Below are 9906 nucleotides of genomic sequence, written 5' to 3' on the forward strand. Positions count from 1 at the left end.
GTGAGGTTATTCCGTAAATCGATGGGGATGGAACGGTGTGCCGTTTGTGGGGCCTTCAGATATAATTATTGTCCACATAAAAACTGAGACATGACACTACTGCACTGTGGACCTACGGGCGGTAGAAGGCAAAGCAAAAGAATACAGCCATGGTAGTACGTACTGTATGGAGACAGTAATTGGTGCTGTAATCGTCTGAGGAGGCTTGTACCGGCTGACACCTGACACCGTTAGGAGACATGGACGGACATAACTGTTTGTGTGATAATATATGATAATGTTTGCAGAGTCGAGTGTATCGTAGCAGAGCAGAACTGGTTAACTAGGCACGAATAAAGAGGTGTGTCTGAGAACATAATATTTATATGGCCAGTCTATTTCGGGTTTAGTAGGCACTCACTACTCCTTAGCCCATGCATGAATAGGAGTCTTCCACTGGGCCCTGTTCCATAAACCACTTTCTATTATTCGTTTATTATCTCTAAAAATATCTGTTCCCCTGTCAAGTGCCGGTAACTCGAAACTCTACATTACTCCACGTCAGAGGAGGGTATCAGGACACCTCTCCTCCCGAAATTGACTTCTCTTTCGGCCACTCCTCTGTACTTTTTTTAGGAGCAGTGAGTTGCGGGCTTTTTTTCATTATTGTTTTCTTTTTTTATGCCCTTGAACTGTCTCCTTTGCTGTAACAAACATAAAAAAGACGTCCAAAACAACAGAAATTACGCACCTCAAGGATGTATGCTGAAAAATGCATACCTTTTGAAACTGCAATTATTTCAGATTGGGGCAGAAGGAGCTTAGTGCCTTCCTTCCAGTGCCTCAAAACCTAAATTTCTCCATCTGACAACTCGACACAACCTTCCACATATCTACGTATTCCCTTTCATAGCACACACACAGCTGTCCCCTTATACAACCTTAAACATATGAGTATTTGATAACTCATAACTAGATGACATGCGTGATGACACTGTGTGTGTGACAATAACAGAAGCAGGCCCGTGATAGTGTGACATGTATATAGTCCCGCTGCCTGAATATACACAGTCATCTTTTGTGTAACCTGAAGATATACGAGTACTTGTTTTCTATTGGTTACGTGAAGGAATGAGCCGGGGAACGAGGGATGAAGAAAGCACACACACACACACACACACACACACACACCTTGACGGCGTGTCCCCTGGCAAGCTTTTGGAGGAGTTCCCTGCATGTGGGGCGGTACGTTGGGCGTTTTTTCTCCACTTGAAGGAAAATGAACACTGCTATCACTGCCAGGCGTTGAGTGCCGCTGGATTAGTTTATGTGACTCCTACACTTCATATAAATGTTCCGCCGTCACGGAGGTTGGGGACGCGCCACGAAGATGCAACATGTTCACTGGAGTCATACTTGTTATCTTGTAAGTTATGTACAAGTAAGTTTTAGTGGTGCTTATTTTTCAGATATAAAGAAGCGCTCACGAAAGATGTAAACGCAAATCACTACCAAATGTGTTAGTCAATTCTGTGAACCCAACAATTCAATATATCACACAAGTATCTTTTGTTTTCTCAAGCTTAACATTGCGTGTGAAATATTATAATGTTACGGTACAGCATCAGTAAATATGAACAAAATATACTTTTATTAAAACCTTATGGCAGAGAAAGCACTGATTCATTCGCTTTCCGTAGCTAAATATTTCACGCAGAGTGGATTATTAGCACTGCTTTGGCTAAGCATAATAAGCTGAAGGCATTACAGTTTGCAAGCATTACGAGCAGAGCTTCAGCAGGCCGCTCTCTCCTGCCTGACATCGGGGCATCGGATCCTGTGAATACCAGTGAGCGACCTGATCCCTCTACCCCTTACCTGGACCCCCTACCCCTGTATCCCCCGCCTCCTCTTTCATCTATCCACCTCCTTACTACCTCCCTCCACTTCGTAAACCCCCTCGCCCTCCCTGCACCACCTGTTTCCCACCTCCTCCTTCCACCTCCATCTTACCACCCGCACCGTTATTCTCTGCCTCCCTCAACTTACTCTCTCCTCCACCTCCCTCTCTCTTGTTTTCTTACATATCCCTCGTCTACCTCCCCACTACCCTCCTCATCCACCTGCCCCCTTCCCACCTTCTTACACCAACTCCCCATCCATCCACACCCCGTCTTCCATCCATCTCCTCACTACTCCCTCTTGCCTCCAGCCTCTGAATACCCCCCTCCACCTTCTATCTTATATAACCTCGCTTCCTCCCTACCCCTTTCCTATCTTCTCCACCTCCACCTTCTTCACCTTAACAGAAAAACGCAGCTAAGGTCAGGGAAGCACATTAAGGTCAGGTGGATCAAGGTTACGTTATTATCGAGCAGTCCAGCGCAGGTGAGCACAGGATAAGGTACCGAGTGACCCTTCAGTATACCTCCTCGATAAATATTGTGAACATATCAGTCGTGGATCATCAGTATCTTCCGTGCCTTAGCGAGGGGGTGAGCGGCGACCATGCACCCTCCCCGCACCAAACACAAAGGAACACAAAGGAAGAACAAACAACAGCAGACACCCGCCGCCAGACCCGCCAAACAGGAACCTTTAGCTTGAATAAAGGAAAAATAATAGTGAGCATTTCTCACACTGAAATTGAATGACCACAGACGAAAATAAAAGAGTAAGCAGGATAGTAATGGCAGCGCTAATGATATATATTGAGGATGAGCGAAAACCAGGAAGGAGAGACACTGCTTACATAAGTGACGCAAGTACCAGAGTTATCGTATTACTTCGTGGTTTAGGGCAAGGTTCTCTATCTTGGGTAACTGTTTCTCTGCTTTAATTCTCGCCCACTTTACCAGCGCTATATATTGAGAATGAGCGAAAACTAGGAGGGAGAGATACTGCTTACATAAGTGACGTAAGCATCAGCCGGTTATCCTATTACTTCGTGGTTTGGGGCAAGGTTCTCTGTCTGGGGTAACTGTTTTCCTGCTTTAATCACTCTGTCTCCCTTGCTGTGTTGTATCGACTTAAAAATACTGTGCAGAGTTTTTAGTGCATCTGTATACGCGAAAATCAATACCTTTTACTGCCCATCAGCCCGAGCTAGTTTGCTTGTGTGTGAGTTATCTTTCTTGAGTAGCTGTTTCTCTACTTGGATTCTCTCTCTTGGCTAACTGTATTTGTGCTTAAGTCGCCTCGCACATCAGGGGAACAAACGACATGTAGAGCAAGGCAAACAAAGAAGGGGCGGCTGAGTCATCGTCGGAGTGATTAAAGCTTCATATTTTATCCTCAAGACAAACAAACACAAGGGGGCTGGCAAACATTAGGTGGAGTACTCGTGCTTAGGGTTACTGTGCTGGTCAAGGGAGCAGTAATCAGAGGAGGGCTGGGGAAGGGGAGGGAGGGAGGGTTGCAGACAGGCATGCTGGGGAGAACTGGGATGGAGGTGTATGGGAGTTGATTGGGTGGGAGGGGAGCGCGAGGGGAGAAGCATTAGATTAGACATGTAAAGAGTCTGAGGTGTATGCGCAGGGGGTGTTGAGGGCACAAGCATAAAAGCAAGAGTGTTGGGGGTAGGAATGCAGGAACGTTGAAGGGGGAAAAACAGGTAGAGGAGAGGGCCTGCAGAGAGCACCCTGGGCAGTATAGGTAACGCGTGGAAGATTTGTGGATAAATGCGGGGGCAAGTGGAGGGGTGTTGGTGGAGGAGAATTGCGTGAGGCTTGGGGAGAGTATATAAGGGGTGGGCGAGGGGGGAAGAGGGTGAACCTGAGGCAGAGGGGAAATCCTGGGAAAATTAGGCAGGAGCATGTAAAGAGTTAGGGGAGTCAGGAGAGAAATCAAAGGGGTATCGGAGGGGGAGGGATGGAGGGAGTTGGATGGTCTGTGGATGGTTTAGGCAGGTGTTGGATTGGGGGATGAGCCAGGTGCGCGGAGGTGCTGCAAAGGTGGGGTGGGGGGGTCTATGCTGCGCGGTTGGTCACTATCAACCGTCAACTCTGTCAGCCATCGCCGCTGCCTCCGGCACGTCCATACTCATTTTCAAAGTATACAGGGCGCGTTAATCTGATCTGTTTTCGCCAGATAGGACCTCTTACACTTGGTTTGCTAATTTTCTAAGAAGCTGATCGTCATTACGAATCTGTATTTTCACCTTTAATGACACAGGTTGTCGCAGACCGCAATTTGTCTCCCTGCTCCGTACCCTGTAAAGAACCTTGACTTGAGAATACCTTAACTAAAACCTACGATGATAATTATAATTGCATGCCTTTCTACATCAGTCTCAAGGTCATGCTTCTATCACTTTCTTGACTTCCACCTGCTTTGGTAATTCCTTCTCCTCCTCCTCTCTTCCTGTTCCTCCTCCATCTCTTCATCTGCTAAATATTAGTTGGTATGCACTCTTTCCCGCCGCCTCCTCTTCCTCCCTGGCTCCTTCTCCATCTCTTCATCTGCAATAAGTTGCACGCCCTCAGCCTTCTTACTTCCTCAACGGTACGCTTCTACTTTAGCTCCTACAGGCCTCGTATATCAATTTCACCTTCTGCTCTTTTTTCTCCATTCCTTCTTATCTCACCCTCTGACAGATCCCAGTTTTGCTGCCTCCTTTCACCCGCTCTTCTCTGCCTTTTGACATTATCATGCTCAGTATCACACCTTTTTCTCCCTCGTGTTTCACCTCCTGTTCCCCGCCTCCTTTTCTCCTTTATTCCCTAACTGCAATAGTCATTGTCCCTCCTATTTTCCCTACCGTCCTTCGCACCTGCTATCGACCCTCACTGCAATTCCTTCACTTCACTCTTCCCGTATCTTCCTGAGGTTTCTCCGATCCTTGAAGCACAACCGGGCGCACCTGTATCTTCTAATCACTATCCGTTCGCGTCTTCGTTGTACCAATCTCGCATCCTCTTCTCTCTCAACCACCACCGTCACTTCCATCTTCTACTCTCTCCTTCCTTCCTTCCTTCATCACTTCTTTTTTCTTTTTTTTTCTTCTTTCCTCACTTTTCTTTTTCTTCTCTCTGTTTTCTTTTTCATTTCTTTTGTTTTTCTTTTTTCTTCTGTTGTTTCTTTCTTCCTCCTCTCCTCCTCCTCCCTTCTATCGTCTTTGTTTTTTTCCATTATCACTGGTCTCTTTACGTTTCTAATACCCTTCTGCTTGTTCACCCTTCTATCTTCTCTCCCTGTCTTCTTTCTCTCTTTTCCTATTAACTCACCTTTCTTCTCTACTAAACACCTTTCTCCTGTCAAATCCTTCTCCCATTTTTCCTCCTCCTGTCTCCTCATTTTCTTCCTTTTGCACTTCACCTTTTTTCCTCTCTCTACTAACGCCCTCTTTCCTCACACCTGTCCCTGCCCTGCCCTTGACTCCGGCAACCTTCGAGCTTCCATAAAACTGGAAGAAAAGGTATGAAGTGGATGTGACAAAGAACTGTGCATGAGAACGAGACGCTCTGATAATTGTCTTGTATAACTCTTCTACCTTTGAAATAATTTTCAGTTCTCGACTGTCTTGTATTAAGGCTCGAATTCATGAGTCAAAGTATATTACAAGAGTAGCATTTATCTGCGGAAGTATAGGAGATAAGAACATAAGAACATAAGAACGCAGGAGTTCATAAGAGGCCGGTCTTGCATGAGGCAGCTCTTAAGTTCTGTGTATCTAACCCACCTAATATCGCTGTCCATGAATTTATCTACCTCTATTTTGAATGTGACATCGGTATTGGCACTCACCACATGACTGCCAAGTTTATCTCCCACTCCATCCACCAATTTCAGCAGTAAACCAATTTTGCCTATGTCCCTGTTGAATCTGAATTATCCAGTTTAAACCCACGGGTCCTACCTGCCTTCATCAATAAAACCTTGGTAACGTTCCTTTAATAAAGCCTCTTCATCCATTTATAAACTCCTCGATCATGTTCCACGCATCCTTCGGCTTCTAGAATGTGTTTAATCTCATTTGAGCCTTCCTGTATGGTGTTTCAACCCCTGAATCATCTTAGCCATCCTCCTCAAATTGATTCTAACACTTGATATCCATTCTAGGTAAGGGAGATCAACTGAACCGCATAGTCAAGATGAGGTCTAATCAATGCTAGCAGGTTTGAGGAAGATTTCGGGCTTCCTTGTTACTTACGCCCTTAGCCAAATCCCAGTAATTTATTAGGCTCGACTTTCAGCTTGAATGTATTGTGCCTTTTTTGAGATCGAGCCTAAGACCCCCAACCTTCTCAACCCAAACCTGCTTATGAGAGTGTCACGGTTGACAGGTTATGTGAGGGGTTGTTCTCACCTCACACTCAGAATATCGTACTCTCGCATTGAACTCCATCTGCCATTTATCCGCTTCCAATACATAATCTGTTGAGTCTTAATTTTGGAGAATATCACTAGTGTCCTGATCCGACTCAATTACTTCCTACCGATCTGGTATCATCTGCAAATTTACCATTAATTTCGTATCTAAGTCATTGATATAAATACAAAAAGGACTCCATTAATTAAACCTTGTGGGGACTCCCACTGTAACATATCCTCTGTGGTCAGATATTCTTTTACCATTGATTTTGGTAATTCTTTTGCTCATTGCTAAGCTACGCCTGACCTAGTTCAAAACTTCACCTGCCATCTCCGTGAGCTTGTACTCTCGCGCAATAGTCACAGAGGAATTGCCGAACGCTTCTTTAGATTAAAAATCAAGATATTATAATTATACTTTCATCTCTCAACTGCTCCCAAATACTTTTAATATTATTGTAGGTTGACAAGAGATTGGTGAGGCATACCCTGGCCTGTAGAACCCATGCCAAGAGTCGAAATGTTTTGCTTCTAATGTCTCAATGTCTTTAATATTATGGACTTCCAGCATTCTGCTCATAACTGATGTTGCTAATTAAGGGGATAGTTTGAAGCTAAATTGACCTGTCCCCTTTTAAAAATCGCCCATGTCACATTAGCTACTTATAGGCTCGGTACATATTATATTTACCGAGACCTAAAGATGCCGGTTAGTGGGTCGAGTACATCACCAATCTTTTAATACCTCGGAAATATCCTGTCAGGGACTCAAGGACTTGTCTTTCTTGTTTATCTATCTCATCCTGAACTACTTGCCTGGTAATGATTATATCCCTCAATTTATCGTCATCCCCGTCCGTAAGGAATTCTGAACCTTTCCCGGTATAGTCGTTCGATCCCTCCTGTGTGAATTGAAAGGAAGTAGTCACCAACAATGTGCTCATATTGTGCAATTTTCACTAGCTCCCTGTGTTTGTTTCTTTAGCGGCCTCCACTTTCCTCTGGTGTTTTGTTCTATACATCTGAAAGAAGCTTCCTAGGATCATTTCTTTCGGCCCATTTGCTACTTTGATCTCATAGTCTTCTTTCATATCCTGGTGTTTTTTCTTTAACCCACCCAGATAGTTCACTTACCCTGGCCCTGAGATGTGTTTCTCCATTCTCATTTCTCTGATAAATTCCCTCTCTAACTCCAACTGTGTTTAGTCCACGAGTCATCCACAGATCATTGTTTTCTTTTCTATGGTTCGCCAGTATATATGGCCTTAGTTCTCCACTATTACTCCCAACTAAAATTATTGTAAGACATTTCTACCTGCTCTCCTGGCTCTCCAACCACAGTTCTGGCCCTCATGAATCCTGTGATCAGGCATCACCAAATGGTGGACCTCGTCCGATCCACTGAGCGATGGTTCTGTCTGACCTGTGACCAATCTGGCGGCTGGGTGACAAGGGGAGGGAGGTGGTGGTGGTGGGGCACCGTGCAATTAAGGGGTGGTCGGTCAGGCCAGTGAGAGTGAACACTCCCTGCACCTCTCCTGCAGTAGCTGTCAAGCTATTACGCAGGGTGCAGAAGGGACCAGGTTAAGTGTAGGGTATTCAAGGGTAATGCACCTTCACCATGTAGACGGAGGTGGTGACGGTGGTAGCCACAGTATGACACGCGGGCAGTGTATATGGGGTGGGATTCAAGAAAAAATAAAACTTAATCAATGCTATGTTTGTATACATTTTTTCCTAAAAGAGCCACTTTTTATTACCTCTCCTGATGATGTTGACTGTTTTACTCTGAAGTGTAGGCCTTTAATTTTAGGCTGGGACCATTAATTTGAGGAGAAAAAGAAGGTTTTTGGCCTGCTCGTAATTTATTTTTATCTAGAGATTTCTGGTTTTCGAATCTGAAATAAAGGCCTTAAATTGTCGTCAGACTACTTTTATTTAGGGGAAGTAAAAGAGCTTAGCTGTGCACTCTGTTAAACATTTCCCGTATTGAAAAATAGAACAATAAATACTGTTGAATCCATATGAAAATGCGTTTTCGACATAGGGAAATAGCTTATAAGACAAGCTGGACTTCCGTTCGGACTTTTACTTTGGGGGGAAATTTTTAAGAACTGGACCCTCAGTGACTTTTAACTGAATACCCTGCCCATATTCTTTTTCCTAAAAGAGCCACTTCTTTATTAATTTTTCTGATGATGTTAACGTTTTATTTTGAAGTGTAGGCCTTACCTTTAGGGCTGGGACCTCATTAATTTGAGAGAAAAGCTTTTTTTTTGGCTCTGCTCGCAATTTATTTTATTCTGAGATTTCTTGCTTTTAATCTGGAAGAAGGCTTCAAATTTATTTTGCCTGGGACTACTTTTATTTAGGGCAAAAGAGCTAGCCAGCACTCTGTTAAACATTTCCTGCATTGAAAATAATAGACAATAAATACTTGGAATCCATACAGAAAACAGACATAGGAACAGCTATAAGACACAAGCTGACTTCCGTTCGGGACTCTTCCTTTTACTTGGGGGAAATTTAACTTGGACCTCAGTGACTTTAATTGAATACCCTGCCCAGATTATCCCAGTTTACCCTTCAAGATGTCTTCGAAGTTCAGTAATTTGCCTTTTCTGAAATCTGGTTGGCACTAACACTGGGTTTGGTTCATGGGTTACTGCCCAACTAAGCTAAAATGAACTGGTTCTGTGGTCACTATTTCCTAACTCTCTGCCCACCTCCAACCTGGATGTAGCAAGTCTCATTATTGGTTAGGGACCAGCCCATTATGTAGGCAGCAGGCTCAGTACTCATTATTTTATTTCTTTTCCTAATTACTAGCACCACGGTGATTGCAGAACTCATCGGATTATTATAGTTTTGTATATATGCAACAACTCATTTGCAAAGGTGGTTGAGTGTTGATCTTTTTTTTTTTTTTGGTATATTTACTGAGTTTTTAATGTGTCTATCTGTAATCCTGATCAAAAATATCCCTATCTCAATCAATTTCGTCAACTTTACCTAGAAAAATTGTTCATTTATCTCGGCATGATACTATCAGCAAGTTATATGGATTATTGATTATCGTCGAAACCAAGATGGCTGCCAAAGAACACCTTGGGGACAAGTTTCATGACGTAAACATAAAATCTGTTTACTAGACACCTTTGGAGGATCATAAACATGTAAGTGAGAAATATGTCATGCAGTAATCCATCTCTTGACTCGACTATCTTGAGAAGAGTATGTCGATACAGTTGTAGCAAAAGTTTAATTAAGAATACGCCGTTCGTGTGTTGAGGCTGCTGTTTATCACTACTGGAAGGGACGAGAGTGGAGATTCTAGTAACCCCTTTCATTTGGACACGAGTGGTGATGGGGCGGAGTCGCTAGGGCAGGATAACGGGGCTCGACTAGGCCATAAGGGTGTACTTCATGATATGGGTCCTCATGTGGCGGCTATGTTCCAGCAAGGCCCAGTCCTCCTCCCTCCCTCTCCCCCAATTCCTACTCTAAGGGATACGCAGCTGCTACGGGCGCCTTCACGCGAGACAGGATGAGAGGATTGAGTAAATGAGCAGAAAACATGAGGTAAAGGGGGTGGGCAGCGGCGGGAGTGGCAGA

The sequence above is a fragment of the Eriocheir sinensis genome, unplaced genomic scaffold, assembly GCF_024679095.1.
Source record: "Eriocheir sinensis breed Jianghai 21 unplaced genomic scaffold, ASM2467909v1 Scaffold309, whole genome shotgun sequence".
NCBI classification, from domain to species: Eukaryota; Metazoa; Arthropoda; class Malacostraca; order Decapoda; family Varunidae; genus Eriocheir; species Eriocheir sinensis.